The sequence below is a fragment of the Pan troglodytes genome, chromosome 9 (assembly GCF_028858775.2).
Source record: "Pan troglodytes isolate AG18354 chromosome 9, NHGRI_mPanTro3-v2.0_pri, whole genome shotgun sequence".
NCBI classification, from domain to species: domain Eukaryota; kingdom Metazoa; phylum Chordata; class Mammalia; order Primates; family Hominidae; genus Pan; species Pan troglodytes.
The window spans coordinates 23786538-23806132 of record NC_072407.2 but is presented as its reverse complement, the minus strand read 5'-3'; the positions used below and the strand labels follow the sequence as shown (position 1 = coordinate 23806132).

The following is a 19595-nucleotide window of genomic DNA, read 5'->3' as shown; positions in this document are numbered from 1 at the left end:
TTTATTGAGCATGGTACTGGACACCTTTCACAGCAATACTGAAAATACCTCATCACAGCAATACTGAAAAGGATCCTTTTTGCTATTTTGCAGAGAAAGGCTCAGAGAGGGAGAGTGATTGATCCTCTTCATCTGACTTGAAAGCCACCAAACAAGAGTAAAACTCAGGCCTCCCTGCCTGGTCCCCTATTTCTGCAGTTGTCTGCATTACTGTCATATTACATGAGGAAATGAAACCCCAGAAATGCCATCTCTGGGATCATGAAGGCAAACTGTGTGCAGACATTTTTGCGAGTAGCTTAAAGACTTAGTCTCTTTCCTTCTCTGGGGGTACCCAGAGACCTTGGAAAGAAAGGAAGAAGATGTATAAAAATTAAAATAAACAGCTTGTGGAAGTACACAGTTGGTAGGCTTTTCAGAACTTCAGAGTCGAATTTAAGAAAAGCACTAATCCTTCCTAGAGAAGAAAGGACTCCTGTCCACAAGCCAGCGACAAGGAAGGCCTGAGCACAAGAGGTGCCGTCTCCCCTCCACCAGCCTTGGAGGGGAGTAAGCCTCCTACCAAAAGGTCAGCCTTGGAACACTGGGGTCTGCAGGGGGTTGAAGGCTGTTGGAGGTTTCGAAAGTAAGATGTATGGCTTTCAGGAGGGCAGACACAATGTCACACTGACAAGCCTACGAATGAATGAATGAATGAATACGCCCCCAGAAAGGGCTGGGTTGGGCTAGCAAAGGATTTCTCTCCTTCCTCTCTTCCCTTTTCTTTTTTCTTGAGATAAAGAATTATGTAAAGGGATCTCCCCATTGCGCATACTAAATGCCACTGCATTTAGTATGTTCCCTTGACAGGGTTTAATTTGTCACTTCCTGGCTCCCCCGACAACTCAGATACTTTCTTCCTTCTAATGGTGGGGGTCAGATGAGGGTCAAGAATTTCTGGGTGGAGTAGTGTCTCCTATCACCCCTCCCAATGTCCCTGTGGGCTGCCTACTCCTCTGGAGTAGGTCATGTATGGTCACACCTCCATGCCTTTGCTCAGGCTGTTCCCTCAGCATGGAAGGTTTTTCCTTCCGTTCTCTACCAATTGATATCACGTTGATCTTTCAAGACTCAGAGCAAAACTAACTGCTGGTGAATTCTCGGATCCTTTCCACTCATCAGAAGTATGTAAATGCTCTTAGTACTTTGTTTCTATCTCCTCTACGGCCTTTAAAACAGTACAACTCCTCTTATAGTAGGGGAGGGGTGCATTTCATTTGTTGTTATGGATGTCAGCAATGACATTAATATTATTACAACTGGATTATAAGTTGCTTAGGAAGAGATACTCTATCTTATTCATCTTTGTATACTCAGAATAGTACTGGGCTTATCATTGGTATAATTAAATAGAATTGACAGATTCAGTGTCAGGGCTATAGGGAATTTAAAGATCATCCCATCCTACTCCCTAATTTTCCAGAAGAATCTGAGTCCCCTAGATAGACCCGTTTCCACTGTACCATCAAAAATGTAATGAATATAAACTGCACTGAAACGGGAAGCCAAAAATACTAGGCATACAGGCATCTTGAGTGAGACCTCAGGAAGAAATCAGAAATTCATGATGCCCTCACCAGGCTAAAGATTCACTTGTTTGCTGGGAATCTGGATATGTACTTGACATTTTCTTTTAAATATTACCAGAAGGAGAGCTTTTGGAGAGTGAAGATTACGTGTCATTTCTCTCTATAGCCCTCAAAACGCTCGAAACATAGAAGGCGTTCAGGGTAAAAAATAAGTTTCAGGATGAATGAATGAATAATTGAAGACTAATTTGAAAGCTCCAGGGTAAGTGGTTTTTTACTTATTCAAGCAGACAAACTGGTCCCAAGCAACCCAGGGCATATATCCCAAGAGCAGACATGCTATTCCCATGAATCCAAGGGTTGCCAGGTGCCTCTGGAATTTATTTGCTCTGTTCAACATCCGGGGCCTGAGGACTCCTTCTCCAGCCCCCTCCCCACCCACCACCTCAATGCAGCAGATAAGGGTTGAAATTGTGCAATCTTTGGGAGACCTCTGACCCCCTTTTAAGGGCCTCCGTGCTGCTGGTCCTCCCTCCTCCCACCCTCCCAGGAGCTGCACCTCTAGGGTCAGGGCATGGGGACCTGTGGCCATTTTGGGAAGTGCCTTAAAGACTCATTTTAGGCATATCTAGTCTACTCAGGTAGGCTAGGGGTTCATTAAGGTGAAAAAAAAAATTTTTTTTTTAAATTTTTTTAAAAAAAATTCCTGCCACAGAACTGTGGGCACAGAAATATGGATAGCTATTGTTGACGCACTTTTAAAAGTTCAATGGCTTCTAACTTTTGCCCTCTGTTCTGGTTTTGTATTTGAATGATTCAGAGAAACAGTTTAGAAAGGAGTTGCCCTCAAACTCTCACTGGGTTGCATTTGTCTGTTGGTTTTTTGTTTTGTTTTGTTTTCGGTGGTTGTGGTTTGGTGGGGGTGAGGGTTGGTGTGGTTTTGTTTATTTTATTTTCCCTGTGGGATCAGCCCTTTCATTCTTGGCCAGTTCTGGTCACTAGGGATTAAGGTTAGCAATTTAGGAAGCAGTGTCTTTCCCAAAGGGCTGTGGTCTATGTTTCCTGGGAACTATTGAGGAACTGAGTGCCTCCCTAATAACCCTTTTGCTGTACGGAATGTGGTTGCTAAACGTTACCTGATTGAACAATTAAAGGAAAACAAATAGCCTTGAAGTGGGTTAAAAAATTATTACCTGATGGGAGGCTTGGGAAACCTTTCCCTTAGAACAAAAACAGTAGGTAAACTAACTCCATTTTTGTTAGGGATCTTAATCCTCCCAGGAGATGGTTGTTTGCAAGCACACATACACAACGGTGGACACAATCTACTCCAGGGCTTCCTCCTTCACCCAGCCCAGGAGAGGGTGCCTCCAATGAGCACCACTGGGGTGGGGGTGGATGCTGGCACTCTGGGTCTGGTCCACAAACATGAGTTGAGGGAGGAAACAGGTGCACCAGCAGACACAGAGTGTATCTGCAATCACCCTCTATCCAAAAGTCCAGAGAGGACAACCTGGGAACTCCCAAAATGAAGGTGCCATTGTTTAGCAAAGGAAAACTTCAAGTGCTGCTAATGACTTGCTTTTGGCTTCTGCGCAGGTCCATGACATTGCATTGGTCATAATTACTGCTGCTGTTGATTGGCCTCAGCAGTTCTGGGCATTTCTCAGATTGTAGAGCAGAACCAGTATGGAGGTCCTCCAGAGCAAACTCAATTCCTTTCCACAGCTTCCTTCCTGGTCATATTCCAGTGAAATGCCAACATCAAGAACTCATGATAACCTGGTTTTATATTTTTCAAAAACACTCTCACATCAGTTATCCTGGCAGTTATTCTTAGAACTGCTCTGTGAACTAAGCTGAATGGCTGGCATGGTCCCATTTTCCTGAGAAGGACACTGAAGCACAAAGAGGTTGAATGAGCTGTCCCAAGCTGCACAGCTGCCTAATGAGAGGTTCACACTAGGCCTTAGACCTATTAGCTCCTATCCAAATACCCTCCTCATAGGTTCTCAAGACAAGTGGACTTTACACAATAATGTTATTATTAGCAAAAGTCCTAGGCACTATCTAAGTGCTTTATATAAATCACCATCTTCAGTCCTCACAATAAACCTTTGAATATGGTACCACTGGCATTTTACAGTACAATGGAGGTACACAAGTGTTAAGCAAATTGCTAATTGTCACACAGCTTATAAATAGTGTGGCTGGAATTGCAACACAGGCCTGTCAGACTGCATAGCCTGGAACCTAAGCTTCTGTGCCTTTCTGCGTATTTCCTCAGACTAGTCCCTGCCATCCCTCCTCCACCCCATGGAGTCCACATAGAACTAGCCTGCCTCAAGACGGCCCTTTGGATATTTGAGGACAAGTGCTAAGGCTTCCCAAATCTTCTCTAGGCCAGGACAAAGGCCACGGTTCTTTCAATACTTCTTCTACCTCTTTTCCGTCCTTTTGCCATACCAGTCCATCCTTGAAAAGGCTCCTCAGGCATTCTCGGAGGGGTGCCCAGAAGCCCTTATCGGCTACTTTTTGTTGACTGAACTCATCAAACTCTACTTCGCTGACTGATATTAGGCAAGCACAGCAAACTGCACCATGGGGCTGTGCTGCTGTGAAGGGGGATGAGAAGCCCCCAGAGGAAGGGCTGCAGAGAGGAAGTGCTGACTGCTTTTTCTTCTCTCCTTCCCGATGAGAACATGGAAAAAAACAGCCTGCCCTTCAGAGATTGCCTCCCTGCCTCTGCTTTCTCAAGGAAATGTTTTCCTGAGAGCCACTCAACGTGCGTGCAGGACGCCCATCCTGGATGAAGAAGTTCCAACCACATGTGTCTGCTCTTCATAACCTGGAGGAGACCCTGTGCCCTGGCATCACTCCCTGTTTCCCAGGATTGCTGAGGATTTGCTGTCCCAGCTGGAACCCTTAGCTCTTAGAGCTGGTAAACATCAGGCTCTGCTCAGGCTCCGCAGCTTCTCTGCAGTTGGCAGGGATCAAGCCCGTCTGCAGGGAAGAGATAGACATAGGTCTGTTTTCACTGGACAGACTCATGGTTATCTTCCTGAAGGAAGCCTAGGGGGCTGGGCTGGGAGCCTGGAGATCTGCACTGCAGGCCCTCAGGGTCTGAGTGCATCCTTCAGAGACAAGCTGCTTGAATTCAAGTTCTGGTCTTCCCTGGAAAATATGTGACTTGGGGCAAATTATTTAAATTTTTCATGCCCTGCTCGCTCATCTGCACATGCAGATTATAATGATGCCTGTCTCTCAAGATTGCTGTGGGGACCATGTGAGATATGCATGTGAACACTGGGCACAGTGCCTGTCACATGATCAGTGCTCATTGAATGTTTATTGTTCCTATTGGTATTATTGCTTTATACAACTTGACTAGGGATCAAGTTATACATGGCTAGAGCATTTTTAACTTTGCAAGGACTTTCATTATTCTCTCATTTGATCCTAATAATTCAGTGAGGTGACAACATCAAGGTTTACCATTATAATTGTGTAGGAGAAAACACTAAAGCCCAGAAAGGTGAAATGACTGGTTCAAGGTCACAGTCTAGACCCATGATTAGATCCCAGACCATCTGACCTCCTGCCTTGGGCTCCTGAGACAGGGCTGTGATGAAGTTTGACATGTACTATCACTGCATTTTCCCTCCTGTTATGCAGCTGTCTTATTTACTAAAATCAAGAGCTACTCTCATGATCTAGGACATAAAATTCCCAAATGTGGATATGTACAGGCTACCCTGATCTATACACCCCAGTTTCTATCCTAGGGGAAGTCCAAGGAAGAGATTCTTGTATCTTTTCATTCCCTGACCTGGTTCCTGGGCCAAGGATGGTCCAGTCCCTGCCTGGTGCATGAGTCAGTTTATAGCCTGGCTCACTACCCAGTCCATCCCATCCTGGGACATCAGGTTCAGCCAAGACTCATCGTCTGACTATGAGCCAAAACTCAAGGGTGTAGGGTACCAAGTCCTCCTGGAGCCTTCCACAGGATCATCCCCTGCAGTCCACCCCCCAAGGGGCCTTTTATGATTGCCCTAGGAAGGGGCCTAGGCTCTCTTTTTCAATAACCCAAATCCAAGCTCATTTCTCCTGAGGCCTCTGGACTATAGCAAATCAGGGTGGGAGAAGGAGGTGGAAGGAGGGTATAGCTGGCTGCTCCAGATGCTTCCCTCTAGTTGCCAATCCCAAGTGGCCTATAGGAGGAGATCCCAGGAGTAGGAGGCTTCACACCTGGAGCTGAGAGGCACCATGCTCCATAAAGTGGCTCCAGAACTACCAGCTTTTCACACCATGATCCATCCAGGACTGATAAGCACCATCCAGTCCCCATCCACACCAACTTGGTTTGCAGGCTGGCTCAGCTGTGTGTTTCTGGGAAGGACAGTTTATCTCAGCACTCTTCTGGCTCTGAGAGCTACTTCACTCCCTCCTTAAGAGACATCAGCACTGGCTCCACTCAGCACTTATTGTCCAGGGATGCTCTAATGACATCAGCTTCCTGAGAGCTGGACAGTTCCCCTCACATCAAAGCCTGGCTAAGCTCTCCTCTACCCCCATCACCATGTTCACACTTGGATTCACCCTTCAGACCATGACAGCACATGGAACTGGCCTCTCACAGTCCACAGCCACCCCAAGCACTGCTTGGCACCTTCATCCGATTCCTCTTTGCATTACACAGAGCCAACCGGGCTGAGGATTTAAAAAGAGGGCCTTGTTGCAAATGAGTAGTACTACAGGGGTTGAAAACCAGCTGGCCACATGGCAGAATTGTCCTTATATGTATTGATTATATATTATATAATTTAAAAATTGTCCTTATATGGATATATTTATTAATGTATCCAGCAAATATTTTTTTCTGAATGACCACTAAGTGCCAGGTTCTATTCTGGGTGATAGGGAGGGAGAGTGAGGAATGAGACAGACAAAGCTGGCACCTGCCCTGGAAGAGCTGATGCTAGGCTGGCATTAGTGACAAACAAGCAAGTGAAGATATAGTAAGTCCTAGAGAGAGAAGCCACTGAGGGATAGCATGTCCTTGGGGTGGAGTGGGGAGAGCATTTTGGAGGGGCTGCTCAGAGAGGCTTCTCCAAGGAGAGCTTCTGCAAGCAGAGGCTTAAACAAAGGCAGGAAGCAAGCCACATGGAAGACCTGAAGGGGCAATGTTGCGGGGAGAGGGAACAGGAGTGTGCAAGCCCTGAGCAGAATGTGACCAGTGTGCCCCCAAACAGCCAGCAAGCTACTGAGGCTAGAGCACAGTGAGCAAGGCAGTGGGCAAGAAGATGTGAGCAGGAGAGAAGGGTCAGGCCAGCTTGTATAGAGCAAGAGTCAGCAAACTGCCACCCAGGGGCCAGATCCAGTCCTCAACCTGTTTTTGTAAGCCCATCAGTTAAGGACAGCTTTCAGCTTTTCCATTTTTAAAGGGTTGGAAGGAGAAGGAGAAGGAGACAGAGGGAGGGGGAGGGGAAGGGGAAGGGGAAGAAGAAGGAGGAGGAGGAGAGAGGGAGAGAGAGAGAGAGGGAGGGAGAGAAGGAAGGAAGGAAGGAAGGAAGGAAAGAAGGGAAGATGAGGAGGACAGGATGAGGAGGAAGAGGAGGAAGGATGAGGAAGGAGGAGGAGAAGAAGATGATGATGTGATAGACTCCCATTTGGCCTAAAATATTTACTATCTGGCTTTTTACAGAAAAAGTTTGCTTATCTCTCATATAGAGACCTACAGAATTGTAAGCCATTTAAATTTTATTTCCGGTGTTATCAGAAGTCACTGGAAATAAAAGTCACTGGAGGGTCCTAAGCAAACAAGTGGAACAACCTGATGTCAATCTGTTAATGCCTATACGCTGGCTACACCATGGAGAGATGACTGCGGGGTCCAGGGTGGTGGCAGGAGGGTCAGATCCAGGACACTTGCACAGGAATGACAGGAGGGTAGTGTCTGGGAGGGTAGCAGTGAGTGTGGTGAAGAGGGATCAATTTTGAAACATATTGGCAAAGATGTGCAACTGAATATGAGTGTGAGGGAAAGAAAGGAGTGAAGGGTGACTCTTAGGTTTTTAGTTTGAACAACTGGGCAGGTGTTGGTGCTACTGACAAAGATGCAGAAGACTAAGGGAGAAACAGTCTGTGAGATGAACTTGAGAAATCAAGAGTTCCAGTTTGGGCATGACCAGTTTGAGATGATTAGACATCAAATGGAGACATTTATATATACATTCATGCAAGATGCACGCACATATGACATAAAGAATGATGATGTCACTGATGCTATTGGAGAAATGAAAAGAAAAAAGAATGTACTGAAGGCTTACTCTTACGTGTGAAGTATTTCATATTCATTCTCACAACAACCTATAAGGAAAAAATTCTCCATTTGTCTCTCCTATTTTACTGATAAGAAAACAAAGCCAGGGGTTCAAGTTTCTTAACACCACATCTGTTAGCATGAACAATACATCTGTGTCTACTTGGGAATATGCCCTTCCTTTTTTGGTGCTTGTGTTGAAGCATTTTTATTTGGGGACACAGTGGACAAATTGAGTTCTCCCAGTTGTCTGGAATTGTTTTCTACAGACCAGGGACAATAAAATTTTCTTGTTTCTTACCTCTAAATTTAGTACAATTAAATAAACACATGTTTTCATTACAATACTTTTTCTTAAACAGTACTTAATTATAAAATGCATGCTTATCCGTTAAAATATCAGTTAAAATCCGGGAAGGTGCTGAGAGTGGCCGAGAGTGGCTGGCCACGTTGATTTCCTCCAGGAATGCTTCCTCTAAGACCTAGAGGTCTCATCATTCATCATTTCACTAAGGCACGTGTTCGTCCTGTGCCAATCCACTTGTTCTAAAAAACGAAGAACTTCAGGAATGGAAAAAATGTAATTACAGAGCACTACTTCTATTTTGTTTTTTAGACTTTAGATTCCTGGCCATCTCTTATTAGCTTATTTCTGCTCAATTTCCAGTCAGACCCACTAACTGGGATTTTTAACCCGAGGGGTCTCCATGGATAGAGAGATGTTATACGGCCATACGTTTTGCAGTGGGCAGGGCAGTGAAGGGGAAGGAGGGTCCATAGGTTTTGTTACATTTCCAAAGGGGTATGTAACTTCAAAAAAGGTAAAAAAAAAAAAACAAAAAAAACGCTAATCTTTTTCCACTTCAGTGATATTTCCCATAGTCTGTGAATGTTACCTCTTTTTTTTCCTTAACAGTCTCCCATGGAGCTGAGACAGTGGCATTTGGGGTTTGCTTTCAGAAACTATGCGAGTACGGATTGGTATTTTTCCAGGCACAGCATAAAACGGAGCCTAATTCATTCACTTCCACATTGACACAAGGGAGAATGTTCTAATTCCGCAGCCACTGAGAAAGGCAGTGTCGCCCCCAGGCTTCACACAACCCTCTTTCACTTAATTATTATTTAAGTCTCACCCCTGGCCCTGACTCCACACCGTGGGTCTACACCATTTCCCTGAGTACACACAGTCTTAGATTCCTTTGAGCCAAAGAAAATAATGCTGTTCTGATAGTCGAAGGCAAGAACAGACTTTCTAAGCAGGTTGTTCATCTGCCAGAATTCTTGCATGCTATGCCTTATTCTTAAACTCCAGATATCAATCACCATCTCTATAGGGTAGAGAAATGGAACAGAAAATACAGACAGTCTCCTGTTATTTCATTTTGTCAAAAGCAAGTAGCATATTCAAGTGGAACATTTTAGATCCAAGATCTTTGTGAGCATTCATTCCTTCATTTCTCCAACAAATACATATCACATATCTACTGCGGTCCAGATACTTTTTAAGTGCTGAGGACAAAGTAGTGAACCAGACAGACAAGGTTCCTGCCCTCCTGGAGCTTATGGACAAGTGCAGGAAGATTGCAGGTAAATACAAGTGTGCTAAGAAGTATGAAGGAAAATATGAAGTGCTATTGAGGACAGGTAACCAAAAGACCCTATGGAGTAGATTGATGTTAAGGAATAAAAAAGACTTCCCTGGCTGGGCGTAGTGGCTCATGCCTGTAATCCTAGTACTTTGGGAGGCTGAGGCGGGTGGATCACAAGGTCAAGAAATTGAGACCATCCTGGCTAACATGGTGAAACCCCGTCTCTACTAAAAATACAAAAATTAGCTGGGTGTGTTGGTGTGCGCCTGTAATCCCAGCTACTCAGGAGGCTGAGGCAGGAGAATTGCTTGAACCCAGGAGGTGGAGGCTGCAGTGAGCCAAGATCATGCCACTGTCCTCCAGCCTGGTAACAGAGTGAGATGTCATCTCAAAAAAAAAAAAAAAAAAAAGAAGACTTCCCTGCTGAAGTAACAGCTATGCTGATATCCAAGTAGTTGCTGAGGCCAAGGCGCATGGAGGAGAACAGAAGATTAGGAGCCAAGGCTTCTGCAAAGGCCCTGAGGCCAGAACTAATACAGCATATTGCAACAACTGGAAGAAAGCCTGTGTGGCCAGAGCATGGAAAATGAAGCCACAAATGTCTAGAAACATGCTGGAGAAGAACTTGGGGATTTGCACAGAGTGGGCTTTGCATATCATTGTAGGGATTTGGATCTTTATGCTGACAGCAATGGGGAGTCATGAAGAAGTATTCGGCATGTGTGTGTGGGTTTGTCTGACATGATCAGATTTGAGGGTTTGTTTTGTTTGTTTGTTTTGAGATGGAGTCTCACTCTGTTGCCCAGGCTGGAGTGCAGTGGTGCAATCTCAGCTCACTGCAGCCTCCACCTTCCAGGTTCCAGTGATTCTCCTGCCTCAGCCTCCTGGGTAGCTGGGATTACAGGGATGTGTCACCATGCCTGGCTAATTTTTGTATTTTTAGTAGAGACGAGGTTTCACCATGTTAGCCAGGCTAGTCTTGAACTCCTGACCTCAGGTGATCCGCCCCCCTTGGCCTCCCAAAGTGTTGGGATTACAGGCGTGAGCCACTGCACCCAGCCAGATTTGAGGTTTTACAAGATCATTCTGACTACAGTGTGAAGAATGGGCAAGGTTCAGTAGACCAGGGGAAGGATGCAGATGGTTTGGACCAGGGTGAAGGTAATGAACATGAAAAGAAATGGACTTACCTAGGAGAAAACCGGGAGCATGAACCAACAGAACTCAATGGTAGGTTAAATGTGGAGATGAGGATGAGGGTAGGATTAGTCCTCTAATCAGTAATTTCTGGTAGTCCTTAAAGCAGTTCTAGACATCCCTTCCTCCCTCTCCCCTAGGAAATGGCTACGTCAGTGGACATCGCAGTTGGGGTTACAGTAGCTGGGTGAAACAGCCACTAACTCATGAGGCTGCAGTGACACTGGCCATTGTTGTGTTGATTGAAAAGCCACAGATGTCCTCACCTGGAGCCTTTGTGTTGGCTATTGTGCTGCCTGGATCATGCTCTCTGGTCTTTACCTGGTGGATTGTTCAGTTTTCACGCTGCTGCCTCAGAGTAGTCTTCCTTGAGCCCCTCATCCAAAGTTGCCCCTGTCACTCCTGAGCATATCATTCAACTTTACTTTCTTCATAGTACTTGTCGCTCACTGAAATAAACTTATTTTTGTATTTGTTTACTCGTGTTTTGTCTACATCTCTCCACAAGAATGTAAATTCCGTAGAATAGAAATTTTGCCATTCTTGCACCACACTGCTTAGAACAGTGCCTGGTACATGGTAGGTACTTAATAAAAAGAAGATAAATGAGTGAATAACTCCCCCAAGAAAAAAGGCCTCCAGACTGCCCTCTCTTTCGGCATTCTGGACATCCATAGCAAACTTGACTTCAGTGTTGTCCTGGTCTGAGTGATCCCTGTGGTTGGATTCCCCACCAGCTGCTTCAGACTCATTCTGGCCTCCATCTCAACAAAGGGCTCAGGTAAGCTGCAGTTTTCAAAGAACAGCACTCCCATGGGGAATTCCTTTTCTTTATTCCCCGAAACAGAAGAACCACCAGCACTGGTATTTTTCCAAACTCTATACCCTGGGGCACAAAGCAAAGGCAATAGGATCCCAGGACAGAACTACTCATTCACGCCCATGACTGGAAGAACTCACAAGCAAATATTGCTTGTGCTGCTGATTCGTTACTATTTTTTCTCCCTAGTTTTCCCTATAGAGCTCAGGGCCAAAGTCAACTGCATTTGTAGTTCATAACTGTTTCTTTTTAACCCAGTGTATTGGACAACATTTGGTTCTCCTAGCTAAATTCCTTCTCAGAAAGGGCACTAGATTCTTCTCTCTTACTCCTCTAAAGTTTATTTTGAAAAGATGCCGTTTGCATAACATGAAGATAGGGACTCCATTCTACAGAGGGGAAAGAAGCCTGGCATAGTAAGACCCAGCCAAGCCCCTGAAAAGCCCAGCAAAGGGGCAAGTCAGTGCTTCGTCACCAGCAAATGGTCACTTCTCAGAGCTTGTGAGTCGATGGCTGGTGTGCATGGTTCTTCTGTTTTCCTGCAACATGCCTGCATTCTCCCCTGAAGCCAGGAGGGAAATAACTAATAACAGAATCACTGTCCAGTATTATTTCAGCTAAACCATAATATGATGCCGGTAGGATGATAAGATCAATTGTCATCTTATAAACCTACTGGATTGCCCTGGAGTTGGGTTGGGAGCGGGCCTGAGAATGGGGTAAAGGACAGGGTCCTAGAATGGCTGGGTTAGACAGAGGGTCTCATTCTCCAGCCTGCCTCTCGGAGGAGCAATGCCAAAGCTCACCCTAATATGCTGGGCCGCTCTTGAAATGAAATGAGGATACAGTTCTGTTTTAAACCCTAATTCATCTGCTGGAGCTCTCACTTAACCAGGAGCATTTTTCTTTTTCAAATACATAGGTGTTATCCTATCCATTTGCCTCTTTCAGAAAATAGAGTCAAATGGACAGGATAACACCTATGTATTTGGAAATTTACAAAAAGAAAAAAATCAGCTTGAAGGATGCTATGGAGGGCTGAGCTCAAGATAACGGCAGCGCCATTTGTAGACCACCTTACCCCCCACCCCCAGCATTTCCACATGCTCCACACCACCACTCATCTGCGTCTTCTGCACCTGCGCCTCAAACGGCAACAGCAGCAATCATTCATTGAATAATGATTCTTCAGGATGTGATGAGCACTTTGTATATATTATTTTTTCAGTTCACATTAAAAAACCCCATGAGGTGGATATCATTATTATTTATATTTTACAAACAGGAAACTGAGAAATTAGAGACTTAAAGCAACTTGCCCAAGAAAATATAGCTAGTAAGTAGTACCTGATGTGGGAGCCAACCCCAGGAGTACCCAGCACCAGAGGCCCCGCTCCATGCTGTTCCTGGCCTCTCTTTGACCAAGCAATCGATTTATTCTGTTTACTAAGTCAGGAAAAGTGCATTTGTTTGGTTTTTGTTTTTTCCCAGAAAGACTTTCACCGACTATTTTTCCTAACACTAAATTCAAACAATACCTGAGCCATAGTTTCTTCTTAAAAGTTAGGGTGTGTTAGACAAGATTATCATTAAAGTGTCTTTCAGATCCTTGCCAGGCACGGTGGCTCACGCCTGTAATCCCAGCACTTTGGGAGGCAGAGGCAGGCGGATCACGAGGTCAGCAGATCGAGACCATCCTGGCTTACACAGCGAAACCCCGTCTCTACTAAAAATACAAAAAAATTAGCTGGGCATGGCGGCGTGCCCCTGTTGTCCCAGCTGCTGGGGAGGCTGAGACAGGAGAATGGCGTGGACCCGGGAGGCGGAGCTTGCAGTGAGCTGAGATTGTGCCACTGACAGAGCAAGATTCCATCTCAAAAAAAAAAAAAAAAGTGTCTTTCAGATCCAAAGTTCTATGATTTCATTCTGATCAATTGCACAAAAGCACCTTCTTTCTCTCAAGAAAGAAGTTGGTGGGGGGGATCTTATTCGATTCTTTAGAATATCCACCAGTAATTCTCTGTAGACAGGAGGGTTCCTCCAAAATCCTCAGAGGGGATAATTAATTAAGATCAATGACCTCCTGGGGGTTGTGGAAAAGAGGGCAGAAGCAGTTGCTCTGCCTCCCTGGTGAGGTTTTGGCTCCCTTTCTGGCAGCCAGCTGGGTCTAGTCACAAGGCGATTGCCAGCCTCATCAATCACCCATGCACCAGCACCACAACCAGCCCGAGATGGCGTGGAGGGAACCCACAATCCCCCAGGTCAGTTGACTGTTTGCACTGCAGCAAAATAGTAGAGGGCTCCACTGGGCCCCAAGCCCGAACCCCGCTCCCCTGCAACCTGCTCAGTTCACCCACCACTGGGGCTGCCCACCAGCTCAGCTCACCCTTCCCTGCGAGGCCTGGGCCTGTCCTTGGCCATCATGTCTCCTTCCATACATTGGTGGGGATGGATTCCTGGTCCCCCGCACTGCCTCTTATAACAAAGTCACCCCGCTTGCAATCACAGTCGCTGCTTCCTGCTCCTCTGATCCACCACCACCCTTCGCCAGCTCCAGCTCCTTCAGCCCCTCTCTATTGCCCATACATTTTATGTGGCTCTTTTTTTTACCACTCAAGCCTCATCTCACACAGTCCCTCCTCAGAGAGGCCTTCCCTGACCCATCACTTGTCACATTACATTATTTTCTTCACTGCCTTTAGTATTACTTGAAATTACTGTGTTTATGTATTACATCACCTGGTTCCTTCACACTAAAATATACGTTCTATGAGGGCAGGACCCTCCTGTTTTGTTCATCCTTGTGTCCCAGTGCCTCAAATAGAGATGTAGGTGCTCAATAAATGGAGTGAACAAAACCCTTTATTCTCAACATTCCTCATCTATGAAGTGGAGGGGATAATATTTACACCACAATGTAAATATTACAATGAGTTAATATTATGATGCTGCTGTGAGGATTAGAGACAATGTATAATATTTTTGGGGTTTGTCGAAGACTAGGTTCCAATAACTGGGCAATGATGATGGTAATGATAATGATGACACTGAGAGAGGCAGCACCAAGAGACTGGGGGTAAGACTGCAGGCTGCAGAGTCTGAATTTGGCTTTGGCAATTAATTAGCTGTTTGATCTTCAACAAATAAATTCTCTAAGCCACAGTTTCCTCATCTGTAAAATAGAGATTATAACAGTATCTCTTAGGGCTTTTGTGCAGATTAAATAGGACAATCCATGAAAAGTACCCAGAACAATGTATAGCACATACCATACCCTCAATAAGTGTAAGCTGTTACTGTGCACCAGATACAGGGCTATTCATGTCCCTTATACCTTCCCATCACACACCATGCAGCCTATGAAGCACTTTCCCAGAAATCCTCTTAGTTCATGCTGCTGAATCTTACGATGAAGAGGAATTACCCACTCTACTTTATAGCTGATAAAACTGGTGTTCAGAGAGGTCAAGCAACTTGCCTAAGGTCACACAGTTAACCCGAGGCAGAGGAGCAAAAGCCTTTAATTCAGAAATTCAAACTCTCTTCTTGTCACCACCCCAGGGTTGCTCTCTTGTGCAACCTGCAGCCCCAGAATCTGAGGACACCTTATGAGGCAGTATGGAGAAACTCTGCCATGCTGCTTGAGTACTCCTGCTAAAAATAAACAGAAGCCCTAGGCCTCCACACACACGTTGAGGCCAACTGTGTTACTCCCAAGCCCGCTCCCTTATAGGACAGTCAAGGGTTTGGCAACACCACAAAGGCAGATGAAGCCTGTGGTTTCCACCAGGAGAGCAGGCCCAAGGTTCTGGTGCTCTCTCAGCTTCAAAACAACATTAAAATAGCCCCACATTAGATGGGAAAAGGTCACAGCAGGGCGCTGAAGCGGTCACCACAGACTTTTTCAACAGTTTCCAGCTGGCACAGTGTGTTCTCTGGGCATCAGGGTCTTCCCCGTGGATCAGCCCAGCCCAGCCCAGCTCAGTCCAGCCCAGCAGCCCCTCCTGTTTTGGTCCCTGGCCTTGTCTCAGCCTCTGTCCTCAGAAAGGTTTTCAAAGGTGGCCTGACCAGGCCTTGGCAGCTCTCTCTGTACCAGGGGCAATTCAGGAAAGGGGCTCTGTGCGTGAAGTCCGAGAAATCCAAGGGGCTGGATGCAAATGAAGTAAGGGGAAAAACAAACTGTGCTCACCAAAAAGAAACCGGCGCCCTGATCAGCCTTTTTAACTCCCAGCAGGAGCAGATTTGTTGTGACTAATGCATCAGGCTTTAAATAGTTTCACGCGGCATACTGATTAGTCCAAGGCACAACAGAGGCAAATGCAAAGTTTCCAAAAAGAAGAAAAGGCTGCCACTCTCAAAAAACACTCATCTGCTGATGGACGCCCACCCTGTTTAATTCCTTAATAAAGCAACAAGGCATAGGGAGCTGGGTGAGAAAGAAAGAACACGGAGCCAATCAGATTCCTGGGGGTTTCAGGTTGACTCTGGTTATTCTTTCCCTCAGTCACCCTTCATGACTGCCCCTTGCGCGCAGTCCAAATTTCTTGGTAATACCTTCTAGACTCTTCATGAACTGGTCCTGTACTGGTCTGAATAATGTCTTGCCAAAAATTCATGTCCTCCTGGAACCTCAGAATATGACCTAATTTGAAACTATGATCTTTACAGATTTAATTAGTTAAAATGAGTTTATCCTGGATTAGGGTGGGTGTAGGGTAAGTGCCCCTTATAGCAATAATTTAAGCATATCCTTAGAATGACCTTGTCTGGCAGAAACACCTGAATGTGCGTTCTGAGCCAGGGAATCCAGACGTAACCAACCCACAGATTCATTCCTTGCCCATGAGGAACATCTGAGCCCCCATCCCGTCCCATAGAACAAGAGCTGTACAGGAGATTGAGGCTCTGAGCTCTAGATTAAATGAAAGTTGCCACGTGGAGGTCATTAAGGGGAGGCTGTTAAGTGATGTAGAAACTACAGTCTTTTTGAAAGCAGTTGTGATTTTCCTGCCCAGCCAGCCACCCCTGTGGCTGTGCAGTTATCTTGTCCAGCCTGCTGCCGCTGGACCATTTCTATATGTAAGGTGGTTGTCCTGTCCAGACTGCTGCCACCAGATTCTCTGCCCTGTAGGTAAGTCCCTAATAAAACTCCATATCGCATTTGCTGGCTCTGGGTCTCTTCTTTGGCCTCTAGAACCTGGTGACTTCCCTACTGAGAATAATAGGAGTTTAGCACAACATTGGGTTGCAAAGCCAATGACTGGTGTCCTTATAACAAGGCTATGTGAAGATACAGGAGACACGAAGAGAAGAACACCATGTAAAGATGAAGCCAAAGATTGGAGTGATGCATCTACAAACCAAGGAATGCCAAGAATTGCCAGTGACCTTAGAAGCTAAGAGAGAAGCATAGAGCGAGTCCTTCCCCAGAGGCTCTAGAAGGAACCAATCCTGCCAACAACCAGATTTTGGACTTTCAGCCTCTAGAGCTGTGAGATAATAAATTTCTGTTGGTTTAAGCCACCGGTTCATGGTATTTTCTTATGGTAGCCATAGGAAACAAATAGAGGTCACAACCTACATGTCTAGCCTTTCTTCCATCAAAGTCACCTTCCTCACAGTCCATGCATGGGATGTAGCTCTTATACATTTTTAAAAAATAGAATGACAGAGTTCAGATCTCACCTCCACCATTTTGGCTGCTGTGTGACATTGGGCAAACCAATTCTCTTATTTTTAGTTGTCTACTCTGTAAAATGAAGATATCAGAAGGACTGTTGTGGTGAGTTGAATGTGAAAATGTACTCGTAACAACAGGGAGACTATATTCGCTACCAGAATTTTCTTGGGGAAGACATTGCATTTGTTTGGAAAATACAGCTAAAACAACCTCTTGCAGAAGAGTGGATCCCAAGGGCCATGATCTGGACACAATGATCTGGATCATTGATCCTGTGGATTAACACAATGGATCTGTAGTTTGCAAGTTGTGGGTGATGGTGGCAAGAGTTGGCTAACAAAGGGTGAGGAATGTAGAGTTCACAGGAAAGAATCCAGGAGAGAAAAGGGCCAGCAAGGAAGTAAGCAAGGGAAAGAGACAGCAACACTCCTCCATACCACGGTAGGCTAAGGGGAGTTCTCTGGGAAAACAGAAACCTCTAATGGATATTTTGAGTTGCTTGCAGTGAAGTATACAAGATAAGCTCAATCCTCCATGTCCTCTACAAAATAACCAGTCAAATCTAAATTGGGTACCAATATTTTTATAATCATGGATTCTTTTGGTTCAAACTTGTAAATGTATTGAGTTTAGAGTCTGGGTTGTTGTCATGGGGTAAAAATGAAGAAAGCCCATGCAGACACAGGAGCTGGAGAACCAGGGACCTGAGTGACATCTGGTTTACTCACTTAAGAAAGTTGCCAGCTTACTGCAGGTAGTCTGTAAACATTACAAATAAATGTTTGCTTCAGCCTCAGCCCTCACCTTCCTGACCATGCCTTGCTCCTGCCTAGGCTTGGAATGACTTATCCTCTGCCTTCACCACTTCTTCATCTGTTTGAATCCTACCCAGCCTTCAAGAATCAGCTGCCTCCTGCACGAAGCCTTTACCCACCTTCCCAGCCAGAAAGGATGATCTTCCCTTCTCCCAGCTTTGTGCAGTGTGTTCCCATGTAACAGGCACCTTATTCCTTCTGGAGTTAATTAATAAAAAGCAAAGTTAAAAGTCATGCAGAGGAAGATAAGGGAATATCAACTCAGAAAAAAGAGAAAGGCCCAGAAAGAGGCAGGGAAAGGGGAAAAGTTGGGAGGAAGGGCATTGAAAAGCTCAAATGGCCAACTTTTTTCATGGTCATTGTATCCCGGACTAAGCAAAAGGGACAGAGGGGAAAGGCGATATCTCTAGCAAGCCCTTTTGTAAAGTTGAAATTCAAGCATTTCTGTTGACTCTTGAATGTCATTCTGAAATACAGTGAAAACAATTGCTATGCTGCTAACGTGGTTTCCTGGAAGCTCTCTTATAGTCATGTGGGCATGAATTACCAAAACCTCCACCCACCAAGCTTTCTCCCCACCCTTCCTCTGAGCAAATAAATACACCAATCATGGCCTAAAATGGGCATTAACCTCAAAGCTGGGACAGGTGAGATGCTTTGCCCCACCCGCCAAGGGCTCCTTAAAGGAGCTCTCCATGGGCCTGGAATGAGGAAATAATTCAATTTGCCTATTAGTGGAGAGGACAGAAGATAATCAGGGGCTGGGTCCACCCCCACCTGTCCTGACTTCAGCACCTGTCCTGGAGCCTGGGCTACTGGGAGCAGGGGACAAAGGAATGAAAGACACATTTGCTGTTCTCAAGGAGGTCCTCGTGCAGGGGGAGACCAATGAGCAGACAAATACAGTATAGTCTGACTAATGCAACGACAGAGTAGCCTGGAGGTTATTGCAACCCAGAGAAGAGAGCCTAAACCCAAAGAGGAACTGCCTGGGCTGAGCCTTAGACAATGAAGAGGAATTCTATGTCTCCAGTCTATGACTTACTGCCACAAATATGCATAATGACCCTTCAATTCATCCTCATTTCAGGGATATCAAAATATAAGAAAATGTATGCTTGGGTGGGGGTGGTAGGAAAAAATCTGTGGAAATAAGATAAAGAGGCTTGAGGGGGAAGGGCTATCCAAACAGAGGGAACAGAATATGCAAAGGCCTAGAGGCAAAATCATGGTCAAGATAAAGGTACCATTCTAATAAGTACAAGTGAAGGACTCATGAAGTGGGGAGTGTCTCACTCAGCTTGGACAGCTATAACAGAATACCATAGACTGGGTGGCCTAAACAAGAAACATTCATTTCTCACAGTTCTGGAGGCTGGAAGTCTGAGATCTGGTGCCAGCATGGTTAGGTTCTTGGTAACGGTGTTCCTCCTGATTCACAGGCAGTTGTCTTCTCACTTTATTTTCACATGGTGGAAAGAATGAGTCTAATACCTTCATCTCCTTATAAGAGCAATAATGCCATCATGGGAGCTTCAGCCTCATGACCTCATCTCAGCCTCGTTACCTCCCAAAGGCCCCACCTCCAAATACCATCAGAT

The 19595-nt window shown here is 45.4% G+C and overlaps 1 protein-coding gene across 10 annotated transcripts in view; it reads right to left on the bottom strand.

The window, feature by feature from the left end:
• NAV2 (neuron navigator 2) overlaps positions 1 to 19595 on the bottom strand; it is a 773425-nt gene that overhangs the window by 346089 nt on the left and 407741 nt on the right. The window lies entirely within an intron of this gene.